Source organism: Coenobita brevimanus, chromosome 72 (assembly GCF_032717465.1).
Source record: "Coenobita brevimanus isolate Jiangsu-jjx chromosome 72, ASM3271746v2, whole genome shotgun sequence".
Classification (NCBI taxonomy): Eukaryota; Metazoa; Arthropoda; class Malacostraca; order Decapoda; family Coenobitidae; genus Coenobita; species Coenobita brevimanus.
In genome coordinates this window covers 27,005,747-27,023,768 of record NC_137025.1, presented here as the reverse complement: position 1 = coordinate 27,023,768, position 18,022 = coordinate 27,005,747, and positions in this window count along the sequence as shown.

The following is an 18,022-nucleotide window of genomic DNA, read 5'->3' as shown; positions in this document are numbered from 1 at the left end:
AACTTTGTACAGAGCTTGACTCATTTAAAGATACTAATTTAGGTAATGACACTGGCCAAGTTGACCAGGTATGGAGTGGTGGCGGCACACGTCTGCTCTCCTCGGTGCCTTGTGTGTGTGTGTGTGTGTGTGTGTGTGTGTGTGTGTGTGTGTGTGTGTGTGTCTGTGTGTGTGTGTGTGTGTGTGTGTGTGTGTAAATTATTAGTGTGTGTGTGTCCATGTGGGTTGGTCAGGATCATGTGATGGTCGTGATCGTCTCGTGATCATCAGCATTTACCATCCTAGAAGAGAGCTGAGGGCTCATATAGTCCGATCTAAGGGCAAGGCCTCGACCTTTACACACCTACACACTCATCCCCTTGTTCATTCGGTATAGCAACCACCCACTTCGTCAGTGAGACTTTTAGCATCCTAATCAAGGCATGAATCACCGTCTTAACGGATGCCAGGCAAGAGCATTACCACTGAGCCAGCTAGTGGTCTGTGTAGGTGTGTGTGTGTGTGTGCATGTGTATAAGTGTGTGTGTGTGTGTGTGTGTGTGTGTGTGTGTGTGTGTGTGTGTGTGTGTGTGTGTGTGTGTGCAAATGTCATAGACTTTGCACTGTATAGTCAACCTAAAAAGTCGTGTCTTCGTTCCGAACCCCGTAAACATTCTAACATACTTCGAAGGAGCAGGGATAGCTTCACAAGTCTGGCAACTGTGCAAGACCAGAATGTGGTGGGGGTGAGTGGTTTTCGAGTGGAGGTGGGGTAGTGAAGGATGTGTGTACTGTAGTTGTTGTTGGCAGTGTAATATACCGTAGTTTTAGGAGTAGATTTAGCACCAGTCAAGCAGGGCAGTCCTCCCAAGGTGGATGGAAAGCTGATGACAGGGAGAACTGGACCTCCCATTTCATCACCCCTCGGGATTAGTTCCCGACCATCCCCTTTGCTGAACTTTTTCAGCATGCTCTCCAATACAAGTTTCTCTAACTATCAACACCAAACTACATGCACAGTACACACTACACTTCCTTTTCCAAAATTATAAAAAAGTAATCATGGCTTGGAAACACATAGCCCCAGAGTCCCCAAGGGGGGGGAACATATATGCCCCGACCTTCCGTCCCTCTCCTGGTGACGACTCGAGATGCCTGGAACCACTGTCTGACTCACTACTTCTTCATTTCTGCAACATTCATGGCCTTTCCTCCAACTTTCACTCTGCTGACTACCACACTACCTCCTCTAAACCTCAACTTCTTTTCCTGACTGAGACTCAGCTGTCTGAGGCAACTGACAGCAAACCCTTTTCTGTATCCTCCTACTTTCTCTATACTCATTTCAAAGCCAAAGGTGGCTCTTGTGTATATACACGCAACGGCTTATCTTGCTCTCGTGTTCCTGAACACGATTCTTCTGAATTCCCTACACTCTAGCTTTGGCTTTCCTATCATTCTCTGACTAAATATATCTGCACTGTTTACTTATCCCGTAATTGTACTGACTATCAAAAATTCTTTGACTATCTTACTTCTACGATGGAACACATTCTATCCATTTCTCCTTTCTCTGAAATCTCCAGTCTAGGAGATATCAATGTTCACCACCACCTTTGGCTCTCGTCTCCTTTCACTGATCCACCTCATGAACAAGCCTACACCTTTTCTATCCTTAATGACCTAGAGCAGCTTGTACAGTACCCTACCTGTATCAGTGACCGCCTTGGAGAGAGCTCCAACATACTTGACCTCTTCCTTACAACTAATCCTTCTCCTTACACTGTTAATCTTTTCACTCCATTGGGCTCCTCCAATCAAAACATTATCACCTTAACCTGTCCTATCGCTCTGGTACAGCCTGTGGACCATCCAAAGAAAAGTCGTCTGTGGCACTTTGGGGATGCGGAGTGGGAGGCCCTCAGGCAGTACTTCTTTGATTTTCCCTAGAATGTCGGGAGCCATCTGAGTGTGCCTTGTGCATTATGGAGGTTATTCTCTCGGGCATGGAAGCATACATTCCTTTCTCATATCCTTTAACCAATGCAAGAAAGCCTTGGTTTAATCACGCTTGTTCTAATGCTGTCTACAACAAGGATAGGGCCTATAAAAGGTACCAGAGCCAACCCATCCCTGAATCACATCTTTTAGACATTTCTGCCCAGAATCGTGGTAAGTCTGTTCTTTGTTCTGCTAAAATTAATTTCATCCTCCAACTCAAATTCTTCCCGCTCCTCCTGGCACCTTTCCAAAAACCTTTCTACCAACTTTACCTCATCCTTCCCTCTTCTTTTCTACTCTTATGGCTCTGTAGCTATTTCTTCTACTGATAAAGCAGATCTCTTTGCTCAGACTTTCTCCTCCAATCCCATCTTAGATGATTCCAGTGCTGTTTCGCCATCACTTCCCCCCTCTGACTTCCTCATGGCTGACATTAAAATTTCTTCAGCTGATGTATTTTCTCCCATCACAGGCCTCAATACTAACAAGGCATATGGGCCTGATGGAGTCCCTCCTGTTGTTCTCAAGAACAGTGCTTCTGTGCTTACACCCTGACGAGGCAAACTCTTTCACCTTTGTCTATCGACTTGTACGTTTCCATTTTGCTGGAAGTTTGCTCTCATTCAGCCAGTCCCAAAGAAGGGCGACCATTCCCAACCCTCTAACTATCGTCCAGTTGCTTTAACGTCAAAAGTTTTCAAGTCAATTCTTAATAGAAAAATTTAAAAGCATCTTTCCTATCACAACCTTCTTTCAGATCATCAGTATGGGTTCTGTCAGGGATGCTCCACTAGCGATCTTCTCACCTACCTTTCAAACCCCTGGTCATCCTTCTTTTGGGACTTTGGCGAAAGCTTTGCCATTGCCCTTGACATCTCAAAGGCTTTCGATCGAGTCTGGCATAAATCTTTAATTTCCAAACTGCCCTCTTACAGTTTCTATCCTTCTATCTGTGCCTTGATCTATAGCTTCCTTTCTGGTCGTTCTATAGCTGTTGTTCTAGACGGCCATCATTCTTCTTCTAGATCAATCAACAGTGGTGTTCTGCAGGGCTCTGTCCTATCACCAACTCTCCTCCTTTTATTCATCAATGACCTTCTAAGCTGTACATCTAACCTTATCAACTCATACGCTGATGACTCCACCTTTCACCTTTCCATTCGGCTCCTGCAATGCCCATCTCAACAGTTACTTCAACAAACAAGGGATGAGGCTATGCACACCTAATGTCTGACTTGGCTCATATCTCTGACTGGGGTAAAAATAATCTTGTTGTTTTTAATGCATCAAAGACTCAGTTCTTACATCTATCAACCCGACAAAATCTTCCACAGGGGTACCCACTAATGTTTAATAATATTCAGCTTACTCCTGCATCATCCTTGAGCATGCATGGGGTTTCATTTACTCAGGACTTATCTTGGAAAGATCATATTACAGCTCTTGTAAAATCTGCTTCCAAGAGATTAGGTGTGTTAAGGCAACTCCGTTCCTTCTTTACCCCTGCACAATTGTTGATTCTATACACGGGTTTTATCCATCCCTGTGTGGAGTACAACTCTCATGTGTGGGGAGGTTCCCCACATACAGCTCTTCTCAATAGGGTGGAGTCAAAGGCTTTTCGTCTCATTAACTCTCCTTCTCATACTGACTCCCTTCAACCTCTGTCTCTTCGCTGCACTGTTGCATCTTTATCTCTTTTATCTCTACTTCAGTGATGACTGCTCCTCAGAACTGTCTGCATGCATTCCTCCACTTGTACGACGGGAGCATAGCACTCGTCTAGCAGCAAACTCTCATTCCTTTTCTGTCCAACTCTCTAATGCAAGGGTTCCCAACCTGGGATACATGTACCTCCAGGGGTACATTTGCACTGCTCAGGGGGTACATAGGGGTTTGAGAGAATAACCATGGTGTACAATACATGGTGTTCTAATCTATAGTCAGATTGCACAAAGTCGTGTTATTATCATTTTCCTCATGTCAGTAAGGAAAAAATTAATTGAAATTATATCTGTAAGAAAGCTTCTGTCTAGCAAATGACTTAGTCATCGGGGGCACACTCTTTCAGCATTGCAATATACACAAGACAGCTTGGGTGTCGCCGTGTGGAAAATATAAAAATCAGATTGATCACATCGCTATCAGTAGGAGGCATAGAAGTTCTCTGGTAGATGTTCATGTTAAACGGGGAGCGGATATTGGTAGTGACCATCAACTCAGCATTGCAAAAATAAGGTTTAAACTTAAAAATCAGAAGAAGGAAAAATCTGGTGTTGGTAGATACGATATTGTTAAGCTTAGAAGGGAAGGAGAAGAAAAGGAGGAATTCAGATTAGAATGCAGAAATAGGTTTTTGGTGTTGGAAACGTTGGAAGAGGGGGAGAGAAGTGTAGATGAGATGTGGGAGGATGTGAACAAAGTTTTGCATGAGACTGCTGAATGTACGATTGGAAGGAGACATAGATTCAGGAGAAAGAAATGGATATCAGAGGAAACGTGGGATATGATAAAAAAGAGAGGTGAGGCTAAATTGAGGAGTGAGATGCAATGCGTTGATGAACGAGAGATTGAATTAGCAAGAGCTGCGTACTGGAGTTTGAATTCAGAAGTAAGAAGGTTAGCTAGGAGAGATAAAAGAAGATGTGTGGATGAAAAGGTTGCAGAGACTGAAATCTTAATAAACAAAAATGATGGACAGAGTCAAAGAATAGCATATGAATCGATTAGAGAACTGAGTGGTAATGCAGGTAAACGCAAGGAAATACCAGTTGGAGACAGGGAAGGAAATTTATTGACCAAAGATGGAGATATTAAAAATAGATGGAAAGAGCATTTTGAGACAGTTCTTAATAGACCAATACCACCAGAAGAGGATATACCGTCTGCTCAGGAAGATTTAAATATAGAAACAGGAGAGTTGAGGCTTGCAGAAGTGGAGAAAGCAGTAAAACAGTTAAAGAATAATAAGGCACCAGGGGAGGATGGTTTATTTCCGGAAATGTTTAAAGTGGAGGGGGATAGATTAATAATGATCTTGACCAAGCTATTCAATAAGATATGGGTGACGGGGTTACTACCATCAGTTTGGAAGAATGGTGTAATTGTTAAAGTTCCGAAGAAGGGAGACCTGAGTGAATGTGGTAATTGGAGGGGAATCTCTTTGTCACCGATAGCTTTGAAAGTTTTCAGTAGAGTGTTGTTAAATAGGTTGGAGCCGGTGGTTGAGGGTATTCTGAGGGATGAACAGGCTGGTTTTAGAAAGGGACGTGGTTGCAATGATCAGATCTTTATAGTTAGGCATTTGATGCAGCAAGTTAATGAAATGAGAGTACCGTTAAGTCTTTGTTTTGTTGATTTTGAAAAGGCTTTTGATAGTGTTTCGAGAGAGACCATGGGGAAGATCATGAGACATTATGGAATACCAGAGGAGTTTGTGAGGGTCATTATGAACATGCATGAGGACACATTTTGTAAAGTGATGGTTGATGGTTGTCTGAGTGATTCGTTTGAAGTCAAGTCCGGAGTAATTCAAGGTGGTGTTCCATCGCCTTTACTATTTATATTGGTCATTGATTACATTATGAAACGCGTTGGAACAGAAACCGGTGCAGGTATACTTTGGGGAGAGAACAGGAAACTTTTGGATTTAGATTATGCAGATGATATAGTTTTGATTTGTGATGGGCCAGAAGAGATGCAGAGAGTGTTGGACTGTTTGGTGAGTGAAGGTCGCAAGGTGGGTTTGGTTATTAATTGTGGAAAAACTGAAATAATCAATATGAATATGGAAAATGCGCAGGAATGTGTAATTGGAGGTATGGTTGTAAAGCAAGTTGATAGGTTTAAATATTTAGGTACTTATTTAGCCAAGGATGGTTCTCTTGAATTCGAGGAAAGGTTAAAGAAGGCTAATCAGGCAATGGGAATGCTTAAAAATATTTGGAATAATAACAATTTTTCTGTGCATACAAAAATCAAACTTTATAAGGTAATGGTTAGGAGTATCTTAATTTATGGACACGAGTCATGGTACAGCACAGTGACTATGGAAAATAAATTCTTGGTGTTTGAAAACAAAGCACTTAGAAGAATATTAGGAGTTAAGTGGTGGGAAAGGATACCAAATAGTAGAATTAGAGAAATAACGGGAGTGCAGCCGGTCGATGAATATGTTAGGTTCTCACGATGGAAGTGGCTAGGACATGTGCATAGGAGACAGGGAATAGTACGAGGTACACCAGGGTGGGTGGCACTTGGTAGGAGAAGCAGACGAAGGCCAAAAGAGACGTGGGTGAGGATAATGAGACGGGAAGCTGGAGATGAGTGTTGGGGAGATCTTGAGGGGTTATCACAAGATAGGATGTGGTGGTGTGAGTTCATCGAGGCCCTATGCATCCCCGAGGGTGCCACAGGAAATGATTGATATCTGTAAGGGGACTATACCATTTTTTTCTTCCCACTATTATGTGACTTTCCGCGGCCCATAATCTGTATTGGACGTGAAACGATCAGGTATGCATACGGCGACTCAAGGCAACGGTGGTATCGCCCAGTAATACCTGAGTCGGTTCTACTGAAGCTCACATCTACTGAAGGTGTGTTAAGATTACCATTCACCAGCAAAGTTGCCGTAGCTTTGTTGCAAGTGTTGCATAAAAAGTTTACCATACATAATATGAACAATAACTGGAAAGACAAGAATTTCCGAAATTAATAAAAAAGGTATTTTTAAAATGTCGTATCGACATTATTTTAAAAAATACATTTTTAAATTAATTTTGGAAATTCTTGTCTTTTCATTTATTTTTCATAAAGAATCACTTGAGTTCAGTTGATTTATGTTATCAATACTAAGATCCCTATGCAGTCTACACATACAGATTTCATAATAAAATAATATATTATTAATATAGTTTATCAATATCTAATCCTTATTTTCTAGGGGTACATGGGAACCTGTCTGAATGCCCAAAGGGTACAGAGGAACAAAAAGGTTGGGAACTCCTGCTCTAATGCAAGAGTAACCATTATTACCAGTCCTTCATTTATGCAGCAGGTCAACTCTGGAATTGTCTCCCTCTTTTTGTATTTCCTGCTTCCTATGATCTCCAGTCTTTCAAATGCAGTGTGTCCAGGCATCTCGAAATGATCAGATCTTGAATTTGGCTCTCTCTTGTATTTTGTTTTTCTCTTGGAGGGAACAGTTATTGCAGGCTCATGGCCTTTGGTTCTTTCTTTGTCGCATTAAAAAAAAAAAAAATCAAAATATACTTCTGTTTCATATACATGGGTTGTCATATCTGTTTCATCTTTGATATTTGGAATACCGGAAGAACTGTGTAATATGTTTCATAACGAGTGTTTGGAACTTACGAAACGTCACGATTGTTATACTATAAAACAGCATTTATTAGTGATAACATGAATCTCCCCTCTATTTCCTGTCGCCCAACATACTGTAGATAACTGAATGACTGTGAAGATATGATTATATGCTGGTGGGTGTATATCTTGGCTTCATCACATTGCGTAACAAATATGGCTAGGTTTCCCTCACCCCTTTACCAAATCACTAACTACTTGTAGAAAAAAATGCTTTTCTCATTATTACTGTGAAGGCACCGCATGCCTCTGTGCCACGCCACACATGGTATGTAATATATCCTGTCATATTCAGGAGGTAAACATACAGTAAAAACACAGATATCTCTCCTTTATTCCGATGTTACGAGTATGTGGTTACTTGATACCTGGCAGATGGGGTGTGGCAGGAAGGTGGTGAGAGGACAGGGTAACATCTTGTCATTTCTGCTAAAGCATTGTTTGGCTACACATTCTAGGCGTTATTTCACTGGTTACACTTATTAAATCAGGTGTAAATCACATTTAGCACCTATACTCTGCAGTTTATTGCTAGTCTACACTGCCAACAATAACTAAAGCACAAACATTCTCCACTAACCCACCTCCACTCCCAAACCACTCATCTCCACCACCGTCTGGTCTGACACAGTTGCCAGACTTGTAATGCTATCCCTGCTGCTTTGATTTATCTGTTCGAATATTTACAGGGTTCGGAATGAAGACACAACTTCTTTGACTGACTGTACCAATTTATTGTCCACCAGGCAGCAAGTTAATGTCAGTCTAAAGATGGCAATGAGAGTTTTTCCTCAGATGATGAGGTGGGTATAAGTATTCATCCCGATGCTTCATCCATGTTGTGAACTAACCCCTTAACTGTGGGACATCACTTTCGTGATGCTCGGGCACAAGGGATCATACCACAGGGCGTCACTTTTGTGATTCTGAGTTATTTTGAATTCACCCGGGCTTTCAAGTGGTGGCTTGTATCATCTGTCAGTACTGACAGTGTCCAGCTATAGTCAGCACTGCTAATGTCATCCGTACTCCCATCCATTGTTGACAGTTTAGCCAATTTTCTCCTGTCCTTGACTCCCCTCTTTACCTCCCCTCCATTACCCTCTTCTCCGCCTGCCCAGCCACTCCGCGCTACGCAAATCCTGCCCGGATATTTCCACTCATTTCATCTATTGAAATGTGCTCTATGCCCTGTTCTTATACAGAATAATATATATATATATAAAAAAAAAAAAGGTAATTGATACTGCCATACACCTGGAATGGGCCAATTATCACCTGCCAACACCCCACGTGCACTCGTTCGCTAAGTTTCCCCGTTTATTTCCCCTTGAAATATGCTGTATGGCCTAATCTCTTAATAAAAATATATATAAGAAAGGAAGGGAGAAGCCTAAGTGATATTTACATTCACCTGGAACTTCCTAATTTATTATGTATCGTCTAGATTTCCTGCCAATCATTTCACAGCATATAAAATAGCAGCTGTCACCAAGCTGACATTGTCAACCCTTCCCTGCCCATAAGACGCTACATTATTCCGTTTACTGTCGTCTTTCGAGGTGAAACCATGTCGGATTCGCGCCCCTCCATTTCCGCCACTTTTGAGCCCACTGCAAAGGGCCCTGTGACCTCTACCCCTACCAAACCTCGTGTAGGAAGGGGTAAAGGACTAAGTGACTCTGCTGTGGAACGTGAACTAGCTAATTTATCCATGATAATGATGAACACTGACTACGATCTTTCTGGTGAATCGTGTGATAAGCCAGTGGAGGAAATGGTGACAGAAACTCCCAGTACGAGTGCTTCAGTGTCCCAGGTTCGTCCTGGCTCCAAGGGAAAGGAGCCCTTAGTTACTGCAAGTGACAGTGCATAACATAGTGTGAATAAAATAGAAATGTAAATAATGTAAATAAAATAGAAAATATAAATAGAAATGTAAATTATGCTAATATAAGAATATGAGTATAAATACCTGGAGTAATGACAGTGAAAATGAAAGCTTTGCTTTCTAGCTATTTTACTGAACTGGAAAGTGAATGCCTGGAGTGCAATAAACTACTAGTGGTGAAGGAAACTTATGGATAAATATTGTATATATAAATAAGAGTAATAAAGTACTAGGAATATAAAGTGTGAGTGTGTTTATAATAAATGACTGCTCTACCTCAGAAAACCAGCAGGGAACGAGCAAGGGTGGAAAGTTCATATGTGCTCATAATTTACCTTGCTTTCACAGTGTTTTTTCTTTTTTGGAGTACGGATTCCAAACTACTTGAAATTCATAGAATAGTGTTTGTTGTGATAACATCAGGAAGTGGTAACCATATTATGGGATATCGGGAAGTGTAAGTGGAGACTTTGTTACCCAACTTCAGAAGTCTCCACAAGTCCTACGATAGAGGATGAAGGCTCAACAAACATCCCAGGAGGAAGCTGAAGGTATGTGCCATTGGCTTATGTAATTATAATATTCTAGGACTAATAACTGATTTTTGGCAAATATTTTTATAAAGTCAGTTGGAGCGCGATTATCCCCGCGGGACGGGCATGGCGCGCTTCCAATATCCCCGTGGTTAATGGATTAACAGGATTATCATTTGCTTTGCATAATTACTGTAAACACACTCTTCTTGAGAGAAAATGCAGGTATATTCAGGGACACTCTTTTATATTTGACAATTTTCTTTTGGCTTTTGCTGTAAGAATAAATATTCCTTGAGTGGTTTATAAATCCAGTGGGTGGAATAAAAGTCTTGTTTCTTTTTACAAAATTAATTAATATTCATTCCATTATTAAAAACTGCCACAAGTCACAAACAAGAGTCGGTAATGAGAGCGATTAACCTGTGGATTGTGAGCCACTGCTCGGGTTGGGTAGTGTCACGTTGCGAACCACAGCTCAGGCTGTGCTGGCCTTGCATCACTGCTAGCTACTCCACCCCTACGCAAACTTATGCATGGCGCTACGCAAAGCTGGAGAGAGAGAGCTTTTTTTTTCTTTTCACCAGATGATGCCTTGGATGTTTATCTTCAAGTTTATAATAAACAAAAAGAAAAAAAACATCCTTCGTTTTTTTGCACACCACGGGGTGGGATAAAAAAAAAAAGGTAATTGCGCAATCCACAGGTTAACAACCATAATGAGGCAGTCAAGGAAACACCATTGTGAAAGGGAAGTAAATATGTCTCCTCAGTATTCAAAAGGATAGGTGGTCTATATATGAAGACTCATATGTAAAGCTGAAAGCAAACATTCTTAAAGATGATGAAGGGGGTTATAAAGTAGAACATACTATATTTAAGAAATCCTTTAAGGTTATATAAAAACTGTTAAGATTGGAAACCTTACAACCGAAACGAATATTGAAACGGTGAAGGTATGCTGCAGAGCAACATTACCCTTGATCTCCACTCCAGGATTCTATGGTGAACAAAACTGGACCACATTGAGTGAAACGTTTAAGTATTTAGTTGGTCTAGGTGACAGACCATATCTCTCAAGTGTTAATAAAGTCTTCTGCTTACTATGGCAGGTGAAAGAGACACCCTACAAGTTGACAGAGTTGATAGGAGAATTGCCTGTTGAGGATGATAAGTATGAGGTGGCTCTGACTATGCTCTGAGATATTATTGAGTTTAAGGAGCAGATTATTACCAAATTAGTGAAGGGTGAGTTACCTACTCATATTCCCAAACACGACTTTGACCTGTTGCACAACTTATGGGTTACAGTAACTGTAATTTGGAGGTTCAGGTACTTACCAGGATCCTAATTCATGTCTGTGAAACAGGTTTGCAAAACCAAGTAGCATAACCCTTCGTTAGTCCGGTGGGGTTTTCAAACACAGTTAGTCAGGTGGGGCGTTACAACACCGCAATAAAAAAATACATGTAGTGTTACCAACATTTTAAATATATTCATACTGCCGCTTCGGCATATCTCTGCAATCACTAATGAACAGATTGAATATCTTGTAGCTGGTGTTTATTAATTTAAAAAAATAAAATACAATAAATTATAAAAATGGTTAAAAAAACAACATATGGATTCAAAACACTTTTATTAGGTAAACAACTACAAGATAATACATTTTATGTTTTTTTTTCTTTTATCAGCATTATGATAAACAACATGGGAAAATATAAGACAATCCAGTCTGTTTCACATTATGATCTTAATCACAAATATAACTAAACATATATGTCAGTGTAATGAAAATTAACATAAATTTGTAACATATACAGTACATATGTTGTATATTTCATCTAAAGCACACCAATACAGTAATAGAGAAATGTATCACTCAAGAATAGCCAAAGAATGTTCCAACAAGAATGATTTTGCGGGAAAAATCTATGTGAGCTCATTACAAAGCCATGGTTGTGACATTGGTTTTGTCCAACAACCTCACCATTTTCGATCACTCCGATTCACTATGTGAGGATGACATCTGAGGTAATTTCAGACCACCGGTCGGAGGTCATTTGAGGTCACTGGTAATAGTAAACAAATGTACACAAATACTGTGCGATAGTCTGCGAAAGCTAAAATAGAAAATTCCTGGACCTCTTATAATCCTTCTTCAAAAACATAAGAGGTACATGGTTCTGGAGTAGAAAGAAAGATTTTGAACTAGAACAAATAGGATCAGAGCTGGGTACCCCCGATAGTAATAACATAAGTAACTTCATTAAAAGTTCCCCCTATTCATGATAAAGGCCAATAAAAAATATTACCATTGTTAAATAAGCTAAGTAATTAAAACTGAAGGTACTCACACCTAGCGTGGAATAGAAGGAATACTCTCCATACTGCCCACTGTGGAAGTGCAGTGGGGATCTTGGCAGTGAGCAGGCGGTCTCCTTTAGCAATGTGATAGATGTGGCTGGTCTAAGGAATCTTAGAAACATGAAAAACACAACAGCTAGTCTGTGCCCGCATCTTAGCAGTGAGGGTGGCTATGGCTGGAGAATCTCTGCAGCAGCGGGTAGAAGAAAAAGGAGAAGAAGAAGAAGAAGAGTATTGCGAAAGAAAGGAAGAACAAGAGGAAGAAGAAAAAAGAAAAAGGAGAAGAAGAAAAAGCAGAAGTGGAAGAAAAAGTAATTTTGTCGACATAATTTCATATCATCATCAACTGCGTCATCTCACATAACTTAACTCTCAGGTAACATTTCTTTCACTGCCTAATCACCGAAGCAATCCTTTATGACAAGTATTCAGCATGACGACACCTTCTGCTACAAAATCAACAAACGCATTGTGTATATACGTTTATAATTCTTAAAACATTTACTCCAAAACCAAGTTATTCAACACCGCTTCGAGATTCACGCTATTAACCAACAATGAGCCCCAGAGCGAAATGGTTGGTTCAGCTGCAGGAACATGTGGCAAAGTGCTCTTTATTATACACATTAGTGGAGCTACAGGGTATTATTAGTATGCATATCAGATTTTTCTACGGTTTCATCAAAATTTTAGTGCAGTTTATGTAAGGAAAACATGAAATTTACAAAAGCAATCATAAAACGACCATGGAAATTATGGGATCAAATAAATTGGTTATGTAACCACCAACGCTGCACATACTTATGCCTAAAATGACAGGGTGAGTTGAGGAAGGTTCCTAAACCAGTCTTAGTAATTATATCCCTGATACAGTAGTTATAGTCCTTCGCATATTTCCTGACGCTCACAAACACATTTATCGGTACATTTATTACACGCACGCGCATGAAAAGGTAGCCGCGGTAGTGTGTGTGTGTGTGTGTGAGTGTGTGTGTGTGTGTGTGTGTGTGTGTGTGTGTGTGTGTGTGTGTGTTTACCTAATTGTTCTTACCTAATTGTGTCTTTACAGGAATGAGTCAAGCTCGTACTGTCCCGTGTTTTAAACCATATTTATCGTACATATCCTTAAATTTGTGAATGGTTTTGGCACACACTATTTCATTCGGTAGTGCATTCCATTGATCAATTGCTCTGTTTGGGAAACTGAATTTCCTTACGTTTTTATCACCTCTCTTCTTATGCAGCTTTTTACAGTGTCCTCTTGCTGATGCTTCTCCATATGTTAAGTAATCATTTATGTCTATTTTCTCCTTCCCTGATATGCACTAATATAGCATTATCATGTCACCTCTTTTCCTTCTCTCCTGTAGTGTTGGTAGATTCGGTTTATTTAGTCTTTCTTCGTAGCTTAGGTCCCTTAAGCTTGGTATCCACCTTGTAGCGGCCCTTTCAACTTTTTCAATCTTGTCTATGTGTTTTTTGAGATGAGGACTCCAGACTACTGATGCATATTCCAGGGTTGGTCTAATGAATGATGTTATTATCCTTCTTAGCATGTCTTCATTTATGTATGTGAATGCTATTCTTACATTTGCAAGCAGTGTTTACATGTTCCGTACCTTCTCGCTGATGTGGTCAGCCGGAGATAGTCTGTTATTGATAATCACACCTAGGTCCTTCTCTTTCTGATGTGTATAGGGTTTTATTTCCTACCTTATAATCCCAATCAGGTCTTTTTCCCCTTTTACCAAACTTGATTACATGACACTTGTCGACACTGAATTCCATTTGCCATGTATTACTCCATTCATGAAGTTTATTTAATTCTTCTTGTAGCTCTTTACAAGAGTCTGTGTTAGTAATTCTCCTTTGTATTTTTGCATCATCTGCAAATATATTCAGATAGCTCTCATTTCCAGTGTTACTGTTTATATCATTTATATACACTAAAAACATGATTGGTGCCAGCACTGAACCCTGTGGTACTCCACTAGTCACTTCTTTCCATGATGAGTAGTTTCCTCTTAGTACTGTTCTCATTTCTCTTTTTATGAGAAAGTCTTGCATCCAACAAAACAGTTTGCCTCGAATTCCTCCTTGATGGTACAGTTTCCATAAAAGTCTTTGGTGTGGTACTGTCTCAAAAGCTTTCTTCAAATCTAAACAGATACTGTCCACCCATCCTTCTCTTTCCTGTATTGTGTTTGTTACTCTGTCATAGTAGCTCAACAGATTAGTAACACATGATTTTCCTTTCCTGAAACCAAACTGTCTTTCTGTTATCATACTGTGTTCTTCTAGATGATTTACCCAAGCTTTTCTTATAAGCTTTTCTAATACCTTGCTTACAACACTGGTCAGTGATACTGGTCGGTAGTTGAGTGGATTTTGTCTATTTCCTTTCTTGAATAAGGGGACAATATTTGCTTTCTTCCAAATATCAGGTAGTGTACCTTGACTCAAGGATTTCTTGAAAATTAAAAATAATGGTTTACTTAACCCGCCCCGTCCCGGCCACTTTTTGACCACTGGTACCCCCCAATCCCGGGCATTTTTCGACCTTTTTTTTTTTTTGCTTAAACTTTCGCTTTTGGTGAGAAACATCGAAAATTCATAGAGAAATCGCTCACCTGAGGTTTAAAATACTCATTACAGGTAGGAGAGCCTCCTTACCTTACTGGGTTTTCTATCAGGCTGGCACCAAAGAAAACGAGTTCTATTGGAGGATAACTATTTCACACCACTCATAAACGGTATTTATTTATTTACTGTTACGAATTTATATGTAGTACAAGAGTATATTGGTTTTCAAGCAGTAATATAGGCATTATAAGCATTGTTTCACTCACTAATACCTGACCTTTTTTTGCCACATTACCTGATCATCATTTCTAACTGTTTCTTCCTCTAATGCTATGTAAAGTTTGTCCTCCACATTGTCATTGATTGGGGAATCACTCTGGCCCTGAATTTCGTACCGTGGCATGACATGGCTATACTGGCCAGGTCACTGATAACAGGTGAATTGCTGAGAAAAGGGCATGCAGGGGGGGGGGGGAGGAGGTCATGCTGGGTAAGGCATTGTCTCTGCCTGGCATCTTGTTGAGGAAGGTGTCCCGTGTATACGTACCAAAAATGACTCGCGAAAATTGAAAATTGTGGAAATTATGAACCTTGCAATTGCAGGACGTTGAAGTACGTCCTCGGGATTAGCTGTGACAAAACGTGAGGACGTGGAAGTACGTCCTCGGGACGGCGCGGGTTAACTCCTTTCCACATTCTCGTAGTACCGAACATGAAATTTCATCAGGACCACTTGCTTTTCCTCTGTCTAATTTACTTAACTCCTGCTGTATTACTTTTTCTGCTATTTGTATATCTGGTAGTATGTGTGGACATGCATGTTCCACATAGTCCCTCTCAGATTTTTTTTCTTCTGTAAAAACTAATTGGAAATTCTTATTTAGTGCTTCACAAATATCTTTCTCTTGCGTATAAGTGATTCCCTCATCCGTAATGGATTGTATTATATCTTTTACTTTGGTTTTGCTTCTGATATAGCTGTAAAACAGCTTTGGTTGATCACTACTTTTATTTATTATATCCTGCTCAAACTGTTTTTGGGCTTCCCTCCTTATTCTTGTATAATCGTTTCTTGCCTGTTTGTAATTATTATATGCCCTTTCACTATTGTGTCTTCTGTATCTATTCCACAACAAATCTCTTCTTTCTTTTGATTTTTTACATTCTGTATTGAACCATTTCTGTATTTTCTTATCTGCTTCTTTGTGCTGTGGGATGTACTTCTGGTCTCCTATTTCATAAAATTCACAGAAATTTTTATAGACAGCATTTAAATCTTGTCCTCTAAGCTCATTTTCCCAATCAACTTCTAAGAAATACTTCTTTAGGTCTTGATAATTTCCCTTTTTATAGTTTAGGCTCTTCTTGTAACTTTCATTGCTGTTAACTATGTCATATGCTATCCTGAAGTTGTAATTTAGTACTGCATGATCGCTTTTGCCGAGTGGAGGGTGAATTATTAAACTGCCAATATCATTTTCTTGCCTAGTAAATAATAGATCTAACACTGAAGGTACATCGAGTCCTCTTTTTCTGGTGGTTTCCCTCACATGTTGCGTTAGGAAAAACTCTTGCACGAGATCCAGAAGCTTTTGGTCCCAACAGCTTTCTTGGCTAATTATATCTAGAGTATTCCAATTTTTATTTGTATTAAACTCTCCAGTTAGTATAATTCTTTCTGATTTCTCTTCCATTTTATGTAGTAATGATCTTAAACTCTGAATTGTACTCTCTGCCAGGTCCTCATATTCGTCTCTTTCCCATGTGTTTGATCTGGGTGGCATGTACAAATTGGCTACAATTACTTTTCCTTCAGATGTGTTGATTTCTACTGCAATCAGTTCTACTTGTGACGGTATATCTAGTTTTATTTCCTTGACTTTTAGATCTTTCTTAGTTAATATTATAAGTCCTCCTCCATTTTTTTTATTTCTGTCTCTTCTCCATATATTGTATTCCTCTAAGTTTAGTATGTCATTGGATATCATTGGTGTTAATTTTGTTTCAGTTAAGCATATTATTTGTGGTTCATTTTCTCTGACATAATCATTCATCTCTAGTAATTTATATACCATTCCATCCACATTTGAGTACATCAACTTTATCATCTTGTTTATATACTTGTCATGACATGGTTCTACTACCTTCCTCCTTTTTATTCCCTCCTGTTTGTGTACCACTTTCGTACCTGCAATCCTATTACTTTGTAAAAAAAAAATGTGTTCTTCTCCTTTTCTGATCTTCCCTCATTTTTTGTTTTTGCTTCCTCCCTCTTCTGTTTCAGTAATTCCAGTTCCTCTTGTCTTAGGCATCTTTTTATCCATACATTTTTGAACTCCTCTTTTTCCATAAGATTCTTTTGCATTTTTTAGTATCTCCTCCACAGTGTTTACACTCTGGAAATTCACCTTTAAAGGTCTTGTCTTGCATTTCTCGTATTTCCCTAACCTTTTGTGTTCCTCTGTCTTTACTACAGATTTCCTCTGATACTTCTTTCAGTAAGCTCATTACATTTGCCATCACCTTTTTGTCTCTTGTGATCTTGTTTATTACTTCTTCCTCTTCTATACCAGTGATTACTATAGATTTGTTTATATCTGCCGAATCTCTGACTAACTTTGCATTGTTTTGGATTATTCTTTTCACTTCCTGTTTAGTGCTTTTTTCCTCCACCCTTGTTTCTAAGTCTTTCTTTACTTTCACCATTTCAGCATACGTGGTTTCCACATCATTTTTGTAGCTTTGCACAGCTTCATTCACCTGTGTTATCTTCTCCTTAATATCACTGCTCTGGTCTATCAGACTGCTTACTTGCTTAATTGTCTCTGTATCATTTTTGAACTCTTCCATAACACTCTCGTGATTGACTACTCTACTTGCCATTTCACTCATTTTCTTCCTAAGTGTACTCAATTCCACTGTTAGTTCACTGATGGTTGTGTCTTTCTTGTTGGCCTCCCTTCCTAGTTTTTCTATTTCTTCCTTTTGCAAGTGCATCTGCCTCTTTATTTCATCAATTTCATTTTTGAAAGCCATTTCTAGTTTGTGTACACGTTCAACCAGTCTATTGTGAGTCTCCACTTCAACCAGTTCTTGGTAGAAATTATCATCTTGCTTTCTACCTTTATCCCTTTTCTTTTCCAAATTTGCTTTACTAAAGTATGTGTCCATTTTGCAATACTAAGAGCACAGAGTACATGTTCTTACATTCCCCGTGCAGCTGTAGTCTAAACAAACCTCAGCTGACTGAGCACATTCTTTCGCCTCTCGGTTCTCTTTTCT